The sequence below is a fragment of the Grammomys surdaster genome, unplaced genomic scaffold (assembly GCF_004785775.1).
Source record: "Grammomys surdaster isolate TR1022 unplaced genomic scaffold, NIH_TR_1.0 65, whole genome shotgun sequence".
NCBI lineage: Eukaryota > Metazoa > Chordata > Mammalia > Rodentia > Muridae > Grammomys > Grammomys surdaster.
In genome coordinates this window covers 4070848-4095863 of record NW_021604567.1, presented here as the reverse complement: position 1 = coordinate 4095863, position 25016 = coordinate 4070848, and the positions used below count along the sequence as shown (strand labels likewise).

Sequence of the window (25016 nt, the reverse complement as noted above, 5' to 3'; positions counted from 1 at the left end):
TGGAGTTGGGTGATCTGCCCCAGCAAACCTCCTGTCTCGTGTCCCCGAGAATGCTACAGATGTGTATGGTCACGCCCATTGTTTGATGTGGGCACTGGGATCCAAACTCAGGTCTCATGCTTGAAGACCAAGCATGCTTACCTACAGAGCTGTCTCTCCAGCCCCTACCTCAGCTATCTTCAGGAAAGCATTATGCAGTAGGAATTTCTTGGGTCTAAGGTAATGTATGACTCCAAAGTTGATGCCCCCACCAGATACTTAATGGGGTCACTCACTATACAGCTAACCCTTGGATAGTAAGGGTGGTTTGGCTCAACTTATTTTTTTTTATTATTATTATTTGCTAAAGTAGAAGCAACGTCATTATGTCATCATGTTGAATTTTAGGACTTAGAACTACTTTTACTGCCTTTCTTGTATGTATGTCTGGCTTTCTTTGGAATTAACCACAGACCATTAGTGAAAACAGGCCAAGACTTAGAGAGCTGCAAAGAAAATCTGAAGAACATTTCCCAGATTTTGTTGTTGTTGTTTTTGTTCTGTATTCTGATAATGACGTTGGCAAATATCTTGACCAAAACTTACTAAAAAGGAAAACTATCCAGCCTTGTTGCCACGAGAATTCTCCTAGATCTCCCTCCTCCCCTTCCCCCTCCTCCCTCTCCTCCTCTCATATCCTCTCTTCCATGCCACAATGTGTGATTATACACGGATGCAACTTATCAAGATTGAATTCTGTTGTCTATGAAGAGCTATGACCTGGAGAGTCTGTTAAGCTTGGGTCATAGGATGCTCTTCTACAAGGTTCTGATGAGCAAAGCAGCGTAAACTAAACTATGTTGGCTCTGGGCAGTGCATCACTGGAAAATTTTGACAGGGCCCTCGTATGAGAGGTGGCATAGAGAACTAGGGGGTCAGAATGAGGGGAGCTCCTTTCCTTCCAAAGTCTACTTTGGTTAACATGGCTCTGGGAGTCAGATGCCACCTTTACCACTCCTACGGCATTCTGAAGGAGGCTCTATGTTACGCTTAATCATGAAGTACTGCCTTTCTCTCTTACTGGATCTAAGATTACTGCTGTGTCTCACTGTAACTAGCAGATCCCCTTTCACATCATTTGCACCACAGTTAATTTATAAAACAATGAATTTAATAAGCTGAAGAAAAGCAGTAAGATTTTTAAATTATATTTTAGATTTCCATATAGAGTAATAAATTTTATCACAGTCAAGATGTAAGTTTTTTTTTAAATCATAACCACATAGGAAAATGAGTTTATATATCATAACTAATTAGTTAATAAGATATTTTACCTAGGGGGGAGATGCTCTCATTTTAAGATTTTTTTTTAAATTCATGTTTTATATGTAATATCCATGTATCTATTTTTAGGCCAAATGGTTATGTTAATATATGTCCTACTATACCTAAACCAATCATTTTGACTCTAGGAAGTCCTAATTAATGTCATGTCAGAGAAACTTCCAAGAATAACTTAAAAATGCTTACCAGTAAGATCCTGTCTCCAAAAAACAAACAACAAAAACCATTGCTTATCCAAAACTTTCTTCTGGGCATTCCCTGAGAGCTAAATGTTACTATATGAGATATTCTTAATCCTACCGTCATTGATTTGTTAATAAGCCAACCCAATCCTGGTGTTAGCACTTGAAGTCACATAATAGGTTTCCTCTTTTGTGAGTGTCATACTTGTGTGTGCATGTGGATACGTGTGAATGTGTGTGCATGAGCAGAAGGCCACAGGTTGTCATCATGTATCTTCTTCAGTCATGTCCACTGCATAACTTGAGACACAGTCTCTAGCTGAAGCTGGAGCTTACCAACTCAGCTGGCATGTGGCCAGCAAGCCCCAGCAATCCATCCCTGAGTCCTGTCTGCCCTTAACCCCATTCATTCCTCTCACGCTGAGGCGAGTCAGCACTGCAATAGCAAGCTATCAGTTTTGTTTTTTTCAAAAAATAAAAATACTGTCAATATTATTTAAAAAATTATCTTGACAGAACAATTTATAATAAGAGTGAATATGGTTTTGGAAAAATTCTAGCCAGAGGTATTTGATAAATAATGAGGCAGAGCAAGCCTGTGTAAACATCTCTCGTTCTTCATAACTCTTTTTACCTCAACATCCTGGTTTTCATGAGAATTCTGAGCTCTGATGACCCAAGGGTCACAAGTAACAAAGAAAAGGCAAGGGATCCATATAATTTCCTGATACTTTTATGAAGTTAATTTCGATCATATCTAAAATACATTAAGAAAAGACACTGTATTGACTAAATAAGTTAGTGCTTTTAAGTCATTCCATCACCGTCACACAACAGAAAAGCAAGGCTTCTAATAACTGACAGTCCTGCCTTGGAATCACAGCAGAGGAAGTGGGGCATTCCAGTGTCTACGGGGTGACAACTCATCAAAAGCAGAGATAAGGAACAAGAGGAATTACCATGAGCTTTCTTTGCCCTGGATAGAGAGGAGGATGTTGACTCCACTCACCTTAACGACTGCATATCAGAAGTCTTTCAATATTTGACCTAAAGTAAACAGGACTTCTTATGATTTGTCCCAGGATATCAGGATTTTTTTTTTTTTTATGAAGACTCCATTGAGTCTGAAGCCTAGAAAGAGACGGTTGGTCCTTAAGCGATGGGGGAGTTCAAATGCTTAGTTCAGAAGGTAACAAGGCTCCTACAGCACTTGTCATAAGTGATTCACTGTGGCATTAGGAGAGGAATAACATCTTTTACAAACCAGAAGCTTCAACTAGCTTTGCTGAACTGAACAATCAGCTCTGGCTGCTGTTTATGTATCTAAGTAGGAAAGAAATGAATCAATATATATTTGCGGATCTCTTTAAACTCTCTCAACATAAACAATGAGCGTAGATTGAATATATCCAAAATGTAATACAATGATTTGTTTTTGATACGTATTTCGAGGTACATATAACATACATGCTTCTTTTCAAAGAATTGTTTAAGGTCAAAGGGGTGTGGAAAACATGAAGTATCTGCTATGTGCTATTCAGACATTTAATCAATAGTAATTTGCTTGTTTCTTATAACAAAGAATATATTCTAATATATCCAATGGATTTTTATTTGGTCCAAGATCTTAAGTCTATTAGCATAGGCAGTAGATAAAGACAAGCTTCAAGGAGTCTATATGTCTACTGAATGCAGGATTCCCTTCCCATCTCCCACTTTGTTCCAACCCATCTGATTAAAAGCAAGAAAGATAAACCTTTGACTTTTAATTATCTACTTTACCCTGAGAAGCAAACCAAACACTGAGCCTTGGGCATATAGTTAGAGTTTTCTACCTGCTGCTTTAGAAGGGGTCTTCATTCTGCTTTTACACAGAAACCAGCAATGATCTGGCTTCTTTTTTGAAGGAGAGAGAGAGAGAGAGAGAGAGAGAGAGAGAGAGAGAGAGAGAGAGAGAGAGAGAGAGAAAAAAGTGTTTGGGGCATGGTCACCAGGATTCTCTTACCCACCTCCAGGCTCTAGAAACAATAAAGGCATCTCCAGCCACTTCAAGAGAATATTAATACAAGAACGACAAAGCAAGAGAAAAAAGAACATGGAAAAACACTACTACTCAAGACTCTTGGGAACCTCAGAAATACTGAAATGGAGACAAATCTTTCAGGGAGGGCTACCATTAAGAAAGAGTAAGTAGATCACTTTTGAAATCGAGCTAGCAACTGATGTGTGTGAGACACGTATCTTTGTTCTGTCTCCAAGAGCCCATCCAATCTTCACAGCCACCCAGGAGGTAAGCACATTACAATCATCAGACAAATCAAGGAAATGCCACTGAGGTAAAGGAGTTTGACCAAGGCCTTGGAGCTAGCATGTTGCCTAGGCAACCCTGATAGGCAGCTAGTGACAACTCTAGCCACTAGTCCTAGAGAAGTCAAAAAAACTTAGAACTAAAAGGCTAAGTAATATACAATACAATTTCAATCTTTAGAGATTACATCTTTAGTATATGAAGCAAAGGAAAAAGAATAAAATCAAATGCTTACAATACTTACCTCTGAGAAATTTCTTACACGTGACTTTAAACTTTTTATTTAAATATTATTGTGCACTATCCAATATTCTTAAGATAAGAATGATTGACATTAAAACATCTAAGAATTATACTTGCTTTATTTGTGGCACCCCACAGTAATCCCCCAATTTTAGTTTGACACTGTGAAAGAAAGTACAAATTCTAACCAACACTGTCTATATCAGAAAAGGGGGAAAGAAGGTAAAGACAATGTTGTCCCAACTGCAAACAATGCTCTAGTGAGCAAATATTTGTCAGATGACCACTGGTGTTTATCAGATACAGTAATCAAAATGCTATCCAGATTTCATGAGTGTAAAGACAGTGTTTTGGGGGAAATTCCAAGATTACCCAAAATGGGTAAAATGATGAGGGATTTTCCTCCTTCACAGGATAATTCACTATTATACTGAAGACTGGAGGCCTTTACACACAGATTCTTTTTTTTTTTAAATAATTTATTTTTTCTCAAATCATAGTTCATTCACACAGGGGTTATAAACACAGAAACGCAGGATGTGGGGAAGGGGATGACACTGGAGTGTGGGAGTTCAGGGGGAATACAGATATCTTTCAGAACTGGGTATCGGCTGGGTGAAGGATCAGGGGACAGGTCACTATGACTCTGCCTATGACTCACTTGTCCTTATCTAAGTTGGTATTGTCTGCCAAGGCTACCTATTTACAAGGTCTATGACTACTCAGACTTGTAAATTTCCACAAAAGCTACCTGTTTACAATAGCTTATAGCCATCTGTTTCAATGTTTTTTTTTACAGAGACCCAAGACTTGGTGTTAGTATACATGTATGACAGGCCTATTGCTGATTTTAGGCCTATGGCTGATTTTAGGCCTATAGTGTGTAAGCAGGGCTGCCCCTGACATCTCCTCCCTTCTCTAAGTATAGAAGGGCTGTGGCAATTCTAAACTTGTGAAGGCGGGGATAGAGGCCTGACCTCCAGTATTTGAAGGGGATCTTGCAATGGCTCCAGTCCCCCTGTCGTTGTCCAGTGAGGCATGAGGGCCATACCCATCCTGATGTCTTTTTCCTGGAGAGGGGATACTTTTGACATCAACCCCTATGCAGTCAGGCTTGTCCCTCAGAGAACCCAGGTAGATATTTTTATCTTTTATTTATATTCCCTTGCAGTGCTTAGCCTCGCAGCCTAAGCAAGAATTCAGATCGTCTTTCAGAGGGGATTCTGGGTGGCCCCTCTCTGCTTGGTCTAGGGGCAGAAGTCCCCTCTTTTAGGTTGGGTGGAGATGGGTTTTGGAAACACCCTGTATAAAGTAACAACCTCATCTTGAGTCTCGTGGTCCTCCATAGCTAACTTATGATAATGTATCTGAGTAGGTTTTGCTACCAAATTATTTATCTGTTGGTTCACAGAGTTAGCCAGCCTATTTGAGGCCCAGGGACTGGCAGAAATAGGCAAAAGGAATCAAAATAAGGGTCCCAAGATGTGAGCAAGTAGGGTTGACAACCTTGGAGCGGCTTCTTGAAAAGGGACTCTAGTCTAGATTCTCCCACAGAAACAAACTGTAAAGTGCTATACGCAGTCTTACCACATCGTTCAGCACCCAGAGCAGAGCAGAGCAATCAAGCATTATATATTTATTCAACCCAGGGACCTCTGAAGACACGTGACTACTGCACACTTGAATTATAGCCAGGATGGAGGACAATGTAAACTTTTTAGATTTGTTCATTTGTAACTAATTTAAACACATGTGTGACTTGCTGTCTCCATCCCGGCTGCATGGAGCCACGAGGCAAGCTAACTCACATTACCCACTTGGCACCTGTTTCTCCTATGCTTTTTAAGTACACCTACGTATACTTAAATACCATATATGGTCCAAGTATAATACTACTTGGACCATAGCAGTGGGTTCTCATGATACTGTTTCCTCTTTCCTCAGCCAAACAACTGTTACCCACACAGCACATACTTTGGTAGGATTCTTCAAAATTGTCCCATGCAGAAACTGAATACATTCAGTAATTCAGACGTAATTTTACCTCCTGACAAAACACTGGATTAGGTTCTTACATCACAGGAAAATGATGCTTTACCTTAATAAGATTGAACAAGTATCTCATTAAAAAAACATTTATTTGTATATTTATTTATGTATTTATTTAGGAAGGACCACATGTGGTAGCCAGAGAACAATCAGGAGAAACCACTTCTCTCCTTCCACCTTGTCAGTTCTGGGGATCAAACTTAAGTCACCAGGCTTGTTTGGCAAGTACATCTACCCACTGAGCCATCTCACCAACCCCAGTAGCCCACCTTAAAAAACAACAGCTATTTTAACACACTGCTCACATACCATAAGCCCTGCTCCTTTAGATTGTGTAACTCTGGGGCTTGCGGTATATTCAGTTTTATACAACTCTTGGCAACTTGCTGTTTGATATGTTTAAAGTATATTGGAATATGAAGCTACATTTTCATCACTAAAACCAGACAAACAAACAAAAAAACATATCTTCATTCTCCTCTACCCCCAACCCTGGAACTCAACAATGAACGTCGGTCTTGACTTGGAACCCACCAATGGACTTGGGTCTTGACTCTGGAACCCACCAATGGACTTGGGTCTTTCTCCATCCTTTACCCCTGACTCTGGAACCCACCAATGGACTTGGGTCTTGACTCTAGAACCCACCAGTGGACTTTGGTCTTGACTCTGGAACCCACCAATAGACTTGGGTCTTTCTCCATCCTCTACCCCTGACTCTGGAACCCACCAACGGATTTTGGTCTTTCTCCATCCTCTTGTTTTCATTTCCGGAACAACAAAGTCTGTGTGAAGTACAGATGGTCCCCAGCTCACGATCAGATTCGTGTGGTTTTGTTTTTCACTTTACTAGTATGAAAGTGATACATGTCTATACATCAACCCTGGAACTTTATTTCTTGGGTCAGGGATATACGGGATGATCTGTGCATGCAATTGCTGTGGCCATGAACCATAGCACCCAAGCTGGCAAGTCATCCCAAGGGGAAGCCACCCATGATTTGTGACGTACAGTGAGCACACACACCATGCTGTTTTATTGTTGAAAACATCGTTCATTTACTTTCAACTGACTGCATGTCAAGGCATCCGTAATTGTTTTTCTTCCTTTCCCTTGTATTTCACAGCTTTTGACTTTCCTTAATCATCTGAACATGTGCTTTGTCCTAACTTTCTTTTTTTTTTTTTTAAATTTATTTATTTATTTATTTTATGAGTACACTGTCGCTGTCTTCGGACACACCAGAATAGGGCATCCAATCTCATTACGGATGGTTGTGAGCCACCATGTGGTTGCTGGGATTTGAACTCATGACCTGTGGAAGAGCAGTCAGTGCTCTTAACCGCTGAGCCATCTCTCCAGCCCATGTCCTAACTTTCTTATTAGCTGAGAGTTGTGTGCCTTGTTTTCAACCTCAACACCATTCAGTAAGTATTCATTCTTGTGACTCCAAGACTTGGAGGCAACAGACATTTTATCATCAAACTATGACAGTGTGGATGATTAGGACATATGTAAGTTATTAGGATTTTAAAGCCTAAGATCGGGAAGGGAAAGACAGAAGGAGAAAGTGTCTCGAAGTGCAATTTTGGAAGCTATCTAAGTAATGTTTTTCCCACTCCCACTACAGCCTGCTCTTGGTACCGTTCCAATTCGCAGCTTTTAAACAGTGCCTAGCCCATCACACCTGCAAGAAATCATTGTCAAGAGAAAGAAGAAGACATAGTCCTGTGTACAGCCTATGGTTCTCCCTCCCAAAGAGCCCTTAAGCCAAAGCAGTATTTGTTTTCCCTCCAAAATTGCCTACTAAATGGCATCTGGATACTTGAAAGACTATAATCGCATAAAGAGATATAGGCCGACCTGGAGCACTTCTCCTGGATTACTGAAGCCAGTGAATTGTCTAAATTCTTCTTTTGATGTGCACCAAATTCTGAGGAAGAGTCTCATTTAAGCCTTAGAAAATTAAGGCCTTTGCTCCACAGAACATAAAAACATTTATAACTCACTTGAGTTTTCCTGGATGTTTCTGAGGTACCTTCCCCCCTCTTCCCCCCCTCCCAGTTCCCTCCTCAACCAGTATCACATGCAGAGGGCTTTAAGGTCTCTGTGATATTCTTAAATATTCCCTCTGGGGATGAAGGGAAGGAAAAGAGCACCAGGGAGCGAGCTACAAGTCTCCACACAGACCTCTCTTTCAGTTCAAGTCTGAAGAGGGAGATAAAAAGCCAACTGCAGACACACTGTCCTCAGAAGGAGCCAAGAGCTACCCCAAAGATTGGCAGCTCCAAAAGGCATCAACAGGAATCCTTTTGGTAATTACCAGTTCGGAAATGTCATCCCATTGATTGTGACAGACATAAAGCAGCTGCGCTTTGTTGAGGAAGAACAGAGGCCGAGCCTGAGCAGTAACAAACATCGGGCCAGCTGCAGCCTGCTCGCCTTCCTCAGCTCTCCCGTTCCAGACTTGCCAAATGCTGAAGCAATTAATCACACAGTAGAAGTGGATCTAAAATGTCTGAAATTGCCTGGTGAAGATTAACTGAATCTATCATATTTCCAGCCTGATTAGGAGGGAGGTAAGACTGTCTTTTTATTGCAGAAAGCTTCTCAGTCAAACTAATTGCTAAGATCTTAGGCTGGTCATTCCAATTCCAGTTGGAATTTAGAGAATCCTCTGGCCAGAAATCCTTATTTTTTAAGTGAGAAACAGAGAGAAAAAAAGACACAGGTATTTGCTTTTATGAACCTCTGGGGTAGAATCAAAGATTCCAAGCTCAAGCCAACACAGGTGTCCTTGTAGTCTACAGAGCCATTGAAGAGCAACTTTCAATTTGTTCTGCCTGTTTGTATAAAACACCCACCCATTCCTGGGTGGAGAATCGCTGTCAGGGGTTATGAGGGCCCCTGGAACATATGCCATCAGCTTCACACTCAGGGAAATGTGGGCCTCTCTGCTAGGCCAGTCATGCTTCTCCAAAGTCAAACAGCCACTGCCCCAGAAAGCCATGTTGCTTCAGTTCCAGAGAAAACACACAGCTGGCCTGCAGCTGTGATACAGCCCATCTCCATATGCCTAAGGTGAAAGGTTCTGGTGACCCTAGCCCTAGTATCTGGGTGAGTGGTGACGGCCTTGTCACCTGCAGACCCCAAGGAGGTCTAACCCTAGTATCCATATCCAGCCACTGTCCTCAAACTCTTCAGACCTAGGCCTCCAGGGAATCCCTCTGAGACTGTCATCCCACCCAAGGAACTGACTGTTTCCGTTTTTAACTAGTGTGTCATTCAACTCTCTTCTTGTTTATTCCTTTGGAAGTGTCTTTACTCTAGGATCTGGGGACATTTACTTACTCTATTTTAAACTATTTTCATGTATAACAGTGGCTCTAAAGTTATGCTGTTGTTTTTATTCTTAAGAGATTTTCTAAGATCAAGGAGATTCCTCAGGGGGTAAAGACACTTGGTTACCTGCAGTGGATCCTCTGAACTATGTAAAGATGAGAAATGATTTCCACAAAGTTGTTCTCCCATACCCTCTTAGACATAAACAAACACACATGTACACAGGCAAAAATTAACTTTTAAAGCTTTATTTGTATACATTTATTTCTTAACATAATTCTAAACAATGTCTAATGTTTACGTTAAGCTAAAAAGGATAAAAGACCTATAAGTGGTCATGGATAGGCAAAGGAGAAACAATGAATCTGGAAAAGAACAAATACTGTGTATTCTCTCTCATGTGGAAACAACAACAACAACTCCATGTGGAATGTGCAAGAGTAAAGACCCGGGATTAGAAAGGGAAAGAGGAAAAAGGAGGCGGGACTGGATTTCATTAGAGCACATTGCATACATGTGTTGAAATACCACAGTCAACCTCAAATAACACATACTAATCACAATTTTATGTAATTATCAAGCAAATCCAGCCATTAGTTAAAAGCTGAGGAGAAAGAAAGTCCAAGACCTGAAGGATCTCTTCATTTAAAGTAAGGTCCCTGAATAGCAACAACAGCTTTGGCCATGTGCCTCTTTCGCTTCTTCCTGTGTCTATATTAATATTCTATTAAAAGGAGAGAGCAACAGCCACCCAAGTTCAATACTTCTTCCCTCACCAAGGACATGTAACTCATTTTCATAATAATGAACAGTATTGTTCAGAATAGATGAACATATATTTATTTTATTTCATAACTTGAGCAAAAGAGTAAACAGACTTTCATAATAATAGATTTTCACCTGTTGGGTGGCAATGATGTATGCTTCCTGTGAGTACAGATGTTTCTGTCTTTCCAGGAGTTAGGAAATCAAACTCAAGTTCATGCCTCAGCTACACACATGAATAGTAAAATAGATAAATAAGCAATAAAATGGGCAAAATACATAAAACTTACACAAATAGAAATTTTAAAGTGAGCGGGAGCTACAAGTAATCAAAAGTTTCTGTTGTTCAGCTTGTCTACATAAATATCAGGTGTGTCCAGTATGTACCTTACGGACTTACTGTCAGTCAAAGGTAGGAGGAAGATGCTGAAACAACGAACTTTAGACTTAAACGTATTCACCAAGGATGAATAAATTAGTGGTATTAAAGCAATATAGAACTAGGGGTGAGAAAGGAGAAATGTTCTCATCAGAATGTGGTACCAAAAGCAACAACAAGGAACCAAGGCTACAGTCAGTGTAGACAGCCCACTGATCATGGTCAGAGTGTAGACAGCCCACTGATCATGGTCAGAGTGTAGACAGTCCCACTGATCCAATAGTCTATATCAAAGTAGAGTAACGTTGGGTCTGTATGTCTGCTCAGAATGAAGATCAAAAGTGAACAGAAAGGGAAAAACATTCATAAGAAAAAAAAAAGCATCATATGAGTCCCTAGGGACCTAAAATCTTAAAGGTCATTCACAAATAACTAAATGATAGTCACATGATCAATGCTTTAGGATACTTCCTTTAAATATGTTTGTATTTGATGTGTGAATTATATAAAGATGATAATGGCATCAGCTATTTTATTCCAAGTGTACTTCCTGAAAATCTTGGCTGGGTGTGTTGAAGATGCACAGCTGTTTGGGAGAAGTTATCCAAGCGCTCCTGAGGGAATGGGACTTGTTGACTGGCGGTAACAGAAAATGACACACTATACTGGTCATTTCTGAAGAAGGAAAATAAAGGGCTAGATCAAAAAGGTGCTTTGAAGTACCATTACATGCATGGCTTTGGTGGACAGCCCTTGAGGCTGGATGAAGAGAGGACACAGTGACATTTAAGCATCAGGGGCCAGTCGCGCCCACAAGCCTAGACTCTGCCCACACATCTGGAACATTTCAATAAAGGCTCAGAGATAAGATTGACAGTTTCATGTCAGACACAATTAGAAGAATGAAGGTTTCGACTCCCGATATGCAAGATGAAAGCAGAGCAAGACAAAGGAAGAAATAATAGCAGAGAAAAGTGAATAGGGCAGAGATATCTGTGAAGTAAATGGGAGAAGTCCACCATCCACTGCCTTTGAACCCAGCCACATCTTGACAACCCCCACTGACATTCCAACCCTTGAGTCTGCATAACTTAGCAAAGCCTTGCATCTAGGATTCCGTCCTTGTCACCACAGTCACTCCTGAAGGGCATGAGTAAGTTGTTAGTCGATCTTCATGATAGTTAAGCGGAAAGAAATGGCGATCGTGTTTTCAATATATTTCTAACACAAAACTTCTGTTGTTTTTGCACAAGACAGTTTCTGGTCCATGGTTTACAAAGGGTCCATGGTTAAGATTATCCAAAATATCCTCCTTTTCACATGGCTTTAGCTTTCGACTTAGAATTTTGGATTTTCTTTTAAACCAGTGGTAGATGGATAAATCTATGGAATTGAATGCATTGCTTTATAGTCTACTTTTTTTCAAGTAAAGGATTTGTTGAATGATTTACAACAGGAAACATAGCTAATAAAATTAATAGAGTAGGAATTTAAAGAAACAATAGACCTCGGGACAAAAATGACCATACTTGGCTTCACTATTTTCAAAATGTCTATGGATAAATTACAAGCATTACCCAGGTTCCTCTCAGTAGATGAAAATTGACACTTCTATGAAAAATATTAAACTCCTACCCATGTAAAGATTTAGAAAAAGCAAATTTTTTAAAGTTAATATTATGGCAGGGTAAGGTCAACACTAGTCTCTGCTCCTTTTGAAATGAAATTCTGTTGAATTATGAGTTATTGTATACCAATTGAGCTCCGTGGGCCAGCAGCATTATCACCATGAAGGGCCCACTAGAATTGCAGGTTATCAGGCCCCATAGCTGACATGCTAAATTGGAAACAGCATTTTAACTACAACCCACTGTGATCCCTGCAGGTATGTAACATCTAGCAAAAGTCCTTGGGACAGAAACCAGCATCCTGTCTTTCTTTCTTCCTCATTTTCTTCCTACCTGCCTCCCTTCCTCTCTTTCCCAGTGTCCTGTGCACAGTAGGCAAAATATTACGAGATTAATAGAAACATGAATAAAATTGTTTTTTTAAAGATAGACAGCCATACAAGCAAAAAAAAAAATTACAGCCAGAGAAGCAAACAAAAATACATAATTAAAAATATAGTTTGGATATGTAAAAATATAAATCTGATGTTTTAATAATTATAATATTTAAAATAATCATAATAGTTGGTAATTAGCACTTATTCAGGGCAGATACCAGGGAGAATGTTTATTATCCTCCGCAACAATGTTGCACTGATTTCATGGATGTGGAAACAGGGGCTGGAGTTTGAAATTGTCCAGGTCAACTATTTGCAAGTGGTAGAACTGTAACTCACAGACTAATTACAAAAGTTACACATGTTAGCTACCCTAGCTAATGAGAGCTCTTGGTCCCTGGGTTTCTAATGGTTCCAGGACCTCATAGTGAGATCAGAAGCCTGGCCAACTTTATATAAATCAAGTAACAGAATATGACCATAGTCAATAACTGAGTAGTAGCTTGTATTTTTAAGGAATTGTTGCCAAAGGCTTCTATGTTCTTCCTCAACTGTATTTCTGCAGTCATAGTTATCAAGGTAAAAGTAGCCTCCTTGCTCTTCACAGTCAGTGGGAGGACGGATCATGACCTCCACTCGTTTTCAGCACAGACCATGAACTCAACCCCCTGCTCCAGTAGAACCTGGGACCACGGAGCCCAGACCCAAGCAAGACCCTCCGAGACTGCCTGGACCACAGATATCAACATGGTCTCAGCCTGCAGCACAGACCACGAACATGGCCTATGGTGCTAAGATAGGTCATGGACATCATCACAGATCTTGGCTGCAGACCCAGACATGTCCCTGGGACAGCACAACTAGGACATCACCATGGGCTCAGGTGGCAGCTCAGGCCAGTCAGCATGGTCCCCCCAGGCAGCAACACAGCCCTGGACATCCACTCCCATCCCCTACCCCCCACCCCCACAATACCAGCCTAGGCAGGAAGCCACTGAAGATAACTCTGATGGGGTTGCCAAACACTGGCTTCTGTCTGAGATGTGGGAGCGGAAGGACTCAGTTATATTTCAAGGGGAAGGCTACTAAGAGTTTGACCTCACTTCAGCTAGTACATGGATAAAACACAAAATGGACTGGTTTTTTTTTCTTTCCTTCTTTCTTTTTCTCTTTTTCTTTCTCTTTCTTTCTCTCTTCCTTTCTCCTTCTTTTCTTTCTCCTTCTTTTCCTTCTCCTCCTCTTCTTCCTCCTCTTCACACTCCTTCTCCTTCTTCTCTTCCTCCTTCTCTTCTTCTTCCTCCTCTTCTTCTTACTCCTCCTCCTTCTTCTTTTCCTTCTTTTAACAAATGTTTCTCTTTTGCTTCTTTGGGTAGGTCATAATGGGGGGAAGGAGGGATGAGATCAGCCATGGAAGGATTGGAAAGGGATTGTGATCAGGGTACATGATGTGAAACTCCCAGTGAATCAACAAAAATGGTATGTGAAAAAAAATGTTCCATTTTATGTAATAGAAAAATTGTCACACACTTTATTTTTATGCTGCTGTGATCACAGACATGGCTCTATAAGCCCTAAATATATGTGTGAGTGTCAATAAAGACGAGAATAGAGAAACAAACTGGATGTTAGGAAATGAAAAGACTATGTATTCCCATGACTCTATCTGCAAAAGATTTACAAACATTTGTCCCTATGGATATTGTGACTTTCCTTGTTTAACAAGATATTTTTTGAATATAATTATTCTTCTCTGCAGTTAGACAAACTGAGGCTCCAATTGGCCAGTGGGATTCGGCCTTTTCAGGTGGTAGATGTAAGCACCGTGATATCCATGCTCAGTCAGTGGAGGTTGACTCTCTGTGGTTTTCTCTCTCCTGTTGATTGGCAATGCATCAAAAGGCAGCAGGTATCTGCACCTGAATACACACATGTGGACATATATGTGGATGCCATGTAATCAGTGTTACACCAAGGAAGGCAATTAAGCAGGAGGAAAGATATGTGGAGGGGGTGGGAGTGGGGACTGTGGTTGTTGAGAGAGGAGAATGTATTCCTCCTTAAGTGTCAGAACTTTGTTCTTTGTGACATCCCCAGTATGGAGCGATATGCCTGATACTCAAAAGGCATTTGATAAGACTTCATTCTCAGCTAGTAGGAACTTCAAAAGAAAATCACCAGTCAAAATGTCCACATTTACATACCAGATATGTGTCAGTGTCACTATGGGTCTCTTAAAAACTGTTTCCTCCCCTGGAGAGTGAGCATGGTGATACTAACTTCTGTGACTCATGCGGATCAAGAGAGAAGAAGAGTGTGCCTTGCTTCCTGTGGGTACTGAGAGCTCAGTCATGGCAGCTGAAGAGTCCAGCTTTCTAGAGACCTAACAACCTCAGCGTTGACCATGACGTTTAGCCTGGTTTATTTTTCAGCTGTATGGGCCAGAAGGAAGTATGCATCAACCACCATCTAAAAATGTTTTAGCAGAGTGCTCCACTGCATCCAACTTACAGAGTTGGTAAATCAATGTCTTCCAACCTCCAGACTCCCAATTCCTCACACTCAAGCAAGGCCAGCTCCTCCCCACTTCTCTTCCCTGAGCTCCTGTTCAGCTTGAAGTCCTGGTCCTGAACAACTCCAGTGTGTAAACTCTGCACCTACCCAGAACCTGGGCCCCATAGGTGGAGAGAAGTTGGAAAGGTCTTGCCCTGTCAATCTGTCCTTACACACAGAAGCTCAGGGGACACCTTGACAGAATTCGGGACACCTGGGTCCTAGGCCCACTCGCCTGGATCTTTGGCCTGTTTTCCAGTCTCCAAGAAGTTAGCACCAATGAGACTGTAAACACATGTGACATCTTAAACTGCCCCAAAGGATTCAGATGCTGTGACAATGAATGCTGCCTGGACCAAAATATCTGGGCTCCTGCAAATAATCCCTTCAGGATCCTGCTCATCGTCCTATAGGTCATGTTACTCCTTTTGTACTTCTGCGGCCTAGTGTGGTACTTTTGTTCCAAGAACAGAAAACTACAGCATGAGGTCAGAAGAGTGGATCATCAGACACCTCCAGAACAGCCCTCCATTGCTCTCCTAGAGATTATTTTCACCACCTCTTTGGATCCCGAACCACCCTACTTTGAGGTTGTTCTGAAATCAACTCCCACAGAACCACCTCCTCCTTACAGCCTCAGGACAGAGGACCCTGCAGTCCAGATGAGAGGGACTGGTTATACAACCCTTTGAGCTACCTCACACACAAACCTCTTGGATCACGTCCAGGACCCTGGAATGACTGCCTATCCCATCATGCCTCTTGTCCTGTGATTAAATTTATTGTTTTTATATACTGCCACCCCCTTCTCTTTTGTCATCAGAGCTAAGCTGCATCTATAATCTGTGACCAACACTAAATAAAGACCATGAAATTTTTTTAAAAATAAATAAATAAATAAATAAATAAATAAATAAAAATGTTTTAATAGTTATTTGAGAGCTTTATACCTATTTTGATCCTACTTACCTCTTCTCCCAACTTCCCTTTCCTTCCTAAGTCAACTTTGTGCCTGTATTTTTAAAATCCATTAACATCAACTCTGCTGCCCAAATGTGGTCCTGTACTGGAGTCTGATCAACCTACTAGGGGCTAAGCTCTTAAGAAAAGTTGTCTTGCTCTTCTTGTAGCTCACAATTGTCAGTAACTTCACAGTTGGGGTAAGATTTTAGGCTCAACTCCCTCCTCCATGCTCAGGTTTGATCTGGCTTAGGCTTTCTCAGGTCTCCTGCATGCTGTCCCCCTGTCCTGCATCCCTATGCCTGGCGGCATCTGTGTCCAGAAGACACCGTGTCCCGGTAGTCACCCACTGCCTCTGACTCCTAGACTCTTTCTGCTCCCTCTTCCACACTGATCTTTTCTCCCCGATTTAGTCACACAATTCGATTTTCTTTAAATTTGTAAAGACATGACAATTAGCATTATTTCTCTATTATTTAATTCCCAGACAACTATGTTTATCTATTCATCTGTTCAGCTGTTACCATAAGCACAGTAATTGGGGGTGGTAGAGGCTTTTAGTTCTGTTCTGTTTGTTTCATTGCTTTATTTCATTGTTTGTTTGTGACAGGGTCTCATTAGTACACAGCCCAAACTGGCATATGCTTGCTCCATAGCCTGAGCTAGCCTCTAATTTACAGTCTTTCCTGTCTCAACTTCTTGGGTGCTGAGATTGCAGATCTCACTAAGCCTGGCTTCCAGATTCATTTTTACAAGACAAGAATCTTCTTATTAGTTTTTATTAATTGTGGTAGACTAATAAGCATTTGAGAGCAAGGTTGAACCCATTTAAGAAATATCCCGAGATAAGAATTGTCAAAAGGCAGCCTCAAGCTGTTCTCTCTTGATCCTAGGGAGACTGTTGCTAATAGAAAGAACATCATGCTCCCAAAATGGACTCAGTCATTCCAAAGCTCACTTCCTGCGCTGCCACATTCAGTCAGGTAGTTTAGACACAGCCCCAGAAGAGTTAAAGAAAGCATTTGCTGCAAATAATATTTCCTGCAGATCGCTCTGTCTCCACCTCCTTCTGAAAGGACAGTAATACTTCACACCTGCTCCTTGGAGATCCATGATGAAAGAGAGGATGAGGTAATGACTGTAAATCCTGGAAGCGTTCTGAACCAACATTACCCTACACAGGTTTTTTTTCCCAGGTAACATTTTAACACGTTGCACAACTTCAATGGCCACCAAGTGGCCTAATGACTTTGCCCTGAAGTCATTAGTACAGCTTCAATGTGTAAGGGCCAATATCTTGCCACAGGTCCCGGTAACATGGCAAGTTCTCGGAAACACGGAGCTCTCGTGTTGTTACTAATCCTCAGTGCTTGTTTGAAATTCTGTGTGCTTTAGCTTCTCCAACAAAAGACCTGAGAGAGATTTCCTACAGAATAAACATCAGCCAAGAGAATAATTGTAATGCCCTTTACAAAAACAACTGTTAGGTCTATTTAGAGAGAGCCAGCAATGTGTAAACTTGTCCTTACTTGCTAAAAGAACCAGGAGCTGTGCTCTGAGCTATCCTTACTCACACCACACAGTAGACAGCCTCCCTGCCTGGCTCATGATGGGTCTTGTCATAACTCAACTGGAGCCACTGGTAACTATCCACCTGTCTATTACTCATTAATAGAGAGAGACAGGATGTCAGCTGTTTCCGTGACTTGGAAAAACAAGGGCTTTTACCACCTCCTGGCTTACTCTCAAAGTAACATAAGAAACAATGAGGCAGACAAAGATAAAAAGGGCAGGAAGATACAATGTCAAAAATAAAAATAAATCATCATTGTCTGATAGATACAAAGATAACACCCTTTAACTTGTTTTACAGGTTTTCATAATTCACCTTTGACAGTTTGGATGGCTTAGAGGATGGAGCGAAACTGTTTCTAAGTTTATTTGCATAGTCAAACATCTTTGTTCAGCAAATTATTTTCTTTGTTCCATATTAATTCTCATAATTGTCATTTTCACTATTATATAGTTGTATGTATATAATTGGTTTGAAAAATAAATAATTTACATATTATATGTGCCTAATTATAAGCAGATAAAATTGCTTCTTTTATTCATTTTTAATACTAACAAGTTATTTCTATAGCAGTTATAATTGTAGTGGTTGTAATAAGGGAAAAAAAACCACTTACAATTCTGTGATCCAACACAATAAAGCTTTATTTCTCTCATTTGTCTGGAAGCCAGGCTGGGCATTCAGGACATAAGAGCTTTCTGTCCCGAGTGGTCATGGACTAGGCACTGAGTCATGTTTCATAGTCACCAGTGACAGGAGTTTTAAAAAAATTAAAAAACACACAGAGAAGGACAGCACTGGCCATACACATTGGGCTTCATGTGGTGCACATCACATACATAGCCGTATATGTATGGGGTATATGGTAATAAGGTAATAAGATACAAACATAGAGTCTTGGCTGGACAGCCACTACCTGTAGAAAGCCACTGTACCTTGAAAGAGAGCATGAAGTTGGAGGGAGCTAGTCACCTCTGCTCTGAGACTCACCTATGTGGATGGGGTACACAAGGAAACTATTCTCACATGCTTCCCAGTTTGTTGAATAATGCTTGAAATTTTACAAAGCATTTATTAATTTAAAATTATGACTATCTATTGTAAGGCAAATAGTCTCCTAATTCATGTTTTTCCCTCTCCTCTAAAATAAATACACAGGGTGAAGAGGATACAAAAAAGAAGTCCTGAAAAATACAGAGAACAAGAAGGATGCTGTAGAATCCTTTCCTCTGTGGTTAAACCTACAAACTGACCCTGGACCCTACAGATGCTCTCTCTATGTCCTTACTGAGTAAATTTTAATTATGACAGTAGAAAACAAAAGACCCCAAACCCTGCAGTCCTAGAAAGTTACAGCCAGTCATAACCTTACTACTTGAGCCCAGGTCTTCTCAGCAGCTGTGGCCAAGCGCCTGTCTTCAAATACTTCCTATAACAAGTTCCCTCCTTCCACATCCACATGGTGACTTGGTCTTGCAAGGCAACTTTGCCTATCTACAACTGCCTCATACCATCTTTGGGTTAAGTATTGAATAGTGAAGGAATTATCATTCTTTTACAAAAATAAAGCCATAGACTCCTATGAAGGTTCAGGATACGCTGAAGTTAGCGCTGGTATCATCCAAGACCTGAAGCCCAACTGCTTGACCTCGGCTAGTATTCTTTCCAAGTGGAAAGGGACAGTAGGTTCCACAGACCTCTAGAAGTGCTTCCTCTTCCCGGATCTCAGTTGAGACCCTGATTACCGACACAGACCTCTAGTCTTGAGTCTACAGGCTCCTTTCCCTTTGTGTCATTTCCCACAGATAATTAAAGAAAACTATACCCAAGCCCCCTGATTCACGAAGATGTAGGCATTTTGCTTTCCCGAGGTTAGTCTATTCACTGACAACAAACATAACTGTCATAAAAACCAAGTGTGAAATCTAAGGACTGCAGCTGACAGGCAAAAGAAATCTCATACAAGCTTTCAGGAAAGTCCCTCTTCTGTGTCAGCACTTCAGCAAAGACCTGAAAAGACAGGGTTGGTATTCCCAAGGTGTGAGTCCCCCCGGGGCAAGGAACCAGAGTGATGCAAAGAGAGGAGAGAACCCAGGGTAAGTGCACTGTAATGGAAGAGGCAGCGATGGGCAGATGAGTTTGGGCCTTATCTGATGTATAGCTGCAATTCAGTGAAAACATCTTAGCAAAAGATTAACGTTCTTTTTACCTGTGCTATGGAGAAAAGAAAGGAAGAGACCTTGGTGGATGGGTAGTGTCAGAGAGGCACTGTAGAGATGCTAGGACTTCACAATGGGCAGTCAAGGACAGAGCACAGATACTTTTTGGAAGATGACTAACAGGACTGTCTTTGACATACAAAAGATGCAGGTTTGGTTTGGTTTTTGAAGCATTAGCTTTTGCAGCAGACTTACAAAAGTGGCATCTCTTTCGAATGCCTATCCGCCTTCATTGTAAACCTGGCTAAACATATCAATTAGGAAGGAATAAGATTTATTGAGACTGTATTTCCTAACTCTAAGGTGTTTTTTTATACACTAATGTCTCTGAAACCAGGGTTTGTCATATACACAAAATCAAAAGAAAACTCCAGAGAACCGAGCTGTGATAAAAGTCAGCATGCATCAGGACATGAACTCAACAGGTTCATCAAGTTGAAGTCACCTGGCTTATTTGCATAGATTGCACAATGCACGAAATGTAACACATCCTTTTTAACTGGATTGTAAAAAGATTGCATCACAAGGATGTAGTGAAACAATAAGTTATTGTGTATCCAGAAGAACAATAAAGAAATACATAAGAAAAGCTAGCAGATACAAATTTACTGTAAATAAAGCACACAATTGATTTTGGGAAAACTGGTTTCTTTTCTTTTTAACTAATAAAGAACTAGTGTTTTCTTAATTCTGAAAATAAAAGATTACAAAATAAATTAGGGCTGAGGTCACAGAACAAAGTGTGGCAGAAGAGCTTTAATTGACAAATAAATGATCACTTGTTATTGGCATGGTATATTAAAGTCAGGACAAGTATATCACCACTGAAGTGCTCACTGTAGAATCCATTACTGAAAAACTTAGCTTGATTCATTCCTTTGCTAAACACCTACCTGCCTTCTAGCATTCAGGTAACTTTAAAATGAATTATCTGGGTTCTAATGAGATGATATTGGAATAACTCGGTCAAACACTTCACTGATACATATTTTCTGTTTTACCAAGGAAGAGAAAAGATCACTGTCTCCCATGTAGGAAGGGACTGGGGTGCATTCCTGGTTCTGAAAAAGGACATGTGTATCTGACATCTAGCAGAGGAATAAGCAATCCAGCAAGGCAGTGAGAACCAATTCCCTGTGTTCCAGACTTGTGTGTAGCCTCATTCTGAGCTGAGTGACCAGAGTTGTTAAGAAGTAGCCATGCTGGGCTAAAGGGGCAGCAGCTGGAATGGAGAAATGGCATGTTTTGTCAGGCATTTAACTGGTATAAAAAACCAACCTGACAAGTCCTGCTAACCCATACCGCGACCTGGCATAGAAACACATGAAGACCAACCACAAGAAAACAAAACGAAGGCTACATATTCTGAGCTTGCTGTAGCAAGCCACCATCAGGTGGATTTCTCAATTCTAAGTTGCCTTTTATCCCTTAATTTAACGTTTCAGAAATCAATATAATCTCAATAAATAGGTGCCTTTGCCCACATTTGCACAGACTCAAAGGCATCAGAAAATGGGGAGAGGGGTGGCCTTAGGGTAAGAGCTGATTGAAGTGTGTTGGAAGTGCAGAGCCTGCTTGTTACAGTGGTAACTGTTTGTGTTTCTGGCTTATTTTTAGACATAGTAGTCTGGCTTTCACAGGTATCACTTGCAGACAGTAGACTGCCTTCCCCAGACAGGTTACTTAAATAACTGGTTTATTTCTGGGATGCTTGATATCGAAATAGGTCAGAGATCTACTTTATATTTGGTGCGGTTTCTCTCCACTTGTATATTTCACTCCATCGTTAGCTTCAGAGATCTTTGTCAGTATGAGAAGACAGAGAAAGGTAGAACCTTGAACCAGTAGTACCACCTGACATGAAATGGATTTTAGGAATACAGGGCAGACAATACACAGTACAATTGTCACTCTAGCTTAAGCTACTTGCTATGGAACCTCTCTTGATAAGTATTCAAAATGACTGAGGAAACCTAAGAAAGGAATTCAGTTAATCATGGGCCTGACCTTGATTGGGAGCAAATAGAGAGCTTTATGTAAGCCAGCAAAGCAACCAAAAAAGTTAACAGAATGTGGGACCTATGAAATACAGTCATGTGTCCTGTATGGATGCCCTGATCCATGGTGGACGCATATGTGGCAATACTTACCGTAGAGCTGGGGTGTGTGGCAGTCTGAACTCCTGGGGTGTATGAACACTCTGTGGTGATCATGAAACAATAAGACCCCATAATGAATCATTTCTCAGAATACATCATGAGAGCAGCTTATGAATACACCATCTTGCAAGCTATCTTGTGTTAATGTGCCCCCTGTGATGTATGTAGTAGCTAATGCTGCATGAATTCTTCCTGGGGAGACATGAGCAAATGTCTATTCACTCCACACAGGGCAACAACAACAGACCAAGGTAATCATGCTACTCAAATTTAGGTTCGTGACTCAGCGATTTTATTAGCTTACTCCTACACAGACGGGTGAAGGGTTAGTTACAGTGTATGGGTAACCCCAAAACAGTTACCCCAGCATGGACAACAATTTCTCAATAGATTCAGGGTAGTGTCACCTCTCCAGTCCTTTAATTAGCTTTGAGACTATGGGTAGGGGGCAGATTGTCATTCTGCATGGACAGAGGCACAGGAGGGAGAGGCTGCTGTCTCAGGTGAGGATTTAATGGCCAGAGTCCTCTTTCAGGGAGGAAAAACAACATAGCTGCCTTTATTGAGGGGCTCCTCTGACAAAGGTGGCAATGGCTTTTGTGCCTACAGGACAGCATTTGCACAATAGTTCCTTGTTTTAGTACTGTGACAAAATATTGTCAGAAGTAAATTCAGTAGAAACTCTTTTTGTACCACTGTTTTGTACCAACATAGCAGAGAAAGTATGAAATGGGTTTTCTCATGTGCTGGTGGATAGAAGCACAGGCAGGCATGACCTTCAAAGGCCCAATCATAACAGCTGGGCTCAGCTGCTGGGTTCAAAGTCTCAAAGGCTCCACAGCCTCCCAAGAAAACATGGCTGCTGAAGACAAAGTGTTCACATGAGTTTACAGAAGACATCTCACAACCACATAACACTATACTTGTGAGAGTCTTTAAGCAAAAGCCTTTTGTCATTAAAAACAGTTAATATGACAAAGTCTAGAGTAAGAATATCAAATATGGCCAACTCTGCAGTAGTCTAAGACCTACCATGTAGCTCTTAATTAAAGTAATGTGGGATTATGTAAGCGGCTCAGTGTGAAGAACCTAACTCCAAAATCGTCCATCCAGATACTTCTTGGTGGTCCTGAGGTTAGCTCTCCCCTCCACAGCTTTCTTCTTTCTTTTCACCCCTGCCATCTTGTCTTTCTATCTCTCAGGCCACTTTTCACAGAAATCCCCCACTTTGGAAAATGATAATACCTCAGTGTCTGTCTTAGTTAGGGTTTTACTGCTGTGAACACACACCATGACCAAGGCAATTCTTATAAGGACAATGCGTAATTAGCGCTGCCTTACAGGTTCAGAGGTTCAGTCCCTTGTCATCAAGGTGGAAACATGGCAGCATCCAGGCAGGCAGGGTGCAGGAGGACCTGAGAGTTCTACATCTTCATCTAAAGGCTCCTAAGTAGCTAGGAAGAGGGTCTTATAACCCTCACAACCACAGTGACACACCTACTCCAACAGGGCCACACCTTCTAATTCTGCCACTACCTGGGTTGAGCGTATGCAAACCATCACAACGACTAAACAGTATTAATGAAAAATATCAAGGACGGTCAGAGATATGGATAAAGCCAACAAGATCAAGTCTCTTCTAAAAGACAACTGGATTCCTCTTTATCATTTGTTTAAAGTGAAAGTGGACTCAAGGAAAAGCAGTTTCCTGGGAAGCAAAGATCAGGTCGGTGCATGGTCCAGGTTGATCACGTGTGTCAGAACTGCACTCATTGCTTGGTAATGGAAGCAGATACTCCCTCTGCCACTGGTCCACAGCCGATAGAGGTCCATCTGTTAAATCACTACAGTAGTTCAGGAAGTCCTTGAGAATCAATTTTAGGACAGCTTCACACACCGGCCAGGTTTTCTGGGGTGGAAGCGGAGACTTGGGTGGGCTCTGTGGCTAAATCAAAGTCCCCTAGCTCGTTAGCGGAGGCCAGTTCCAAACGGCTTTCCCTTTCCTTTCAAAGCTGCCTTCTCCCTAATTATTCCTTCCTTGTGGCAAACTTCTTAAAGGCAGAAAACTATTTAAACGGATCTCTTTTATCAGGTATACCAGAGGATATACAAAAATAGGTGTTACACTTCAAAGTATCATAGGGCGCTAACTACCTATTTGAACTTTGAACTTTTTCCCTTTCTTCATTCTTTCTTCCTTTTTGAAACACCAACTTAAAGACCTCCCCAACCCCCGCCCACACATACACAAATGTTAAGCACCCATCAGAGTAAACAGCTGCATTTCCCCCAATGATTTTAAGAAGATTTTAAAAATGTCTCACTGTCCCTCTAGATAACACCCTCCCATGCTGGGTGAAGCCTGAAATCCCCTCAGTAAAAGCCTTTCATTTAAAGTGTGGGTCCTCTGTTAAAATGAAAACCCTGCAGGAAGCCGTCCCAATGATCTGAAAGTACAGCGCTGTCTGCTGCAATTTACACTAATTCTCCCTTATCCGATTTGTAAAATGTTCTTACTCACTTTTTTTTTTTCTGGTTTTGGCTCCTTGAAAAATAAACCCACACTACAGTGATACTGTAGAGCTGATACTCAATGTCAAATGTGCTGGAAGCAAATTTCACCTTTTGTTTTTGTTTGCAAAATGCTCAAGCCAAGAGTAGAAAACATTTTTTTTTCAGACATACCTTTATATCCTGACTGTTCTCCCTTAATTTCTTCAGATTAGCTTGTGTTTTCTCTGTGATTCAGTTTTGCATTGCCATCACAAACTATTGGAGACAAGCTACTTTTACAAAGAAGTGGTGTGCTAAGGACACCTTTGGAAGTTTAAGGGTGTGACACCCAGCTAGACTCAGTTCTGACCTCAGGCAGCAAGGTGGAAGTGTGTTCCAGAGGAGGCCGTCACAGAAGAACAGACAGGAGGACCCCACCTTGACACTCTTCACCAAACACTTTCT

General features: G+C 41.0%; 1 pseudogene; it reads left to right on the top strand.

The window, feature by feature from the left end:
• The first annotated feature begins 2664 nt into the window (after positions 1–2664).
• Positions 2665–15839, top strand: LOC114624465 (annotated as a pseudogene).
• The last annotated feature ends 9177 nt before the right edge of the window (positions 15840–25016 follow it).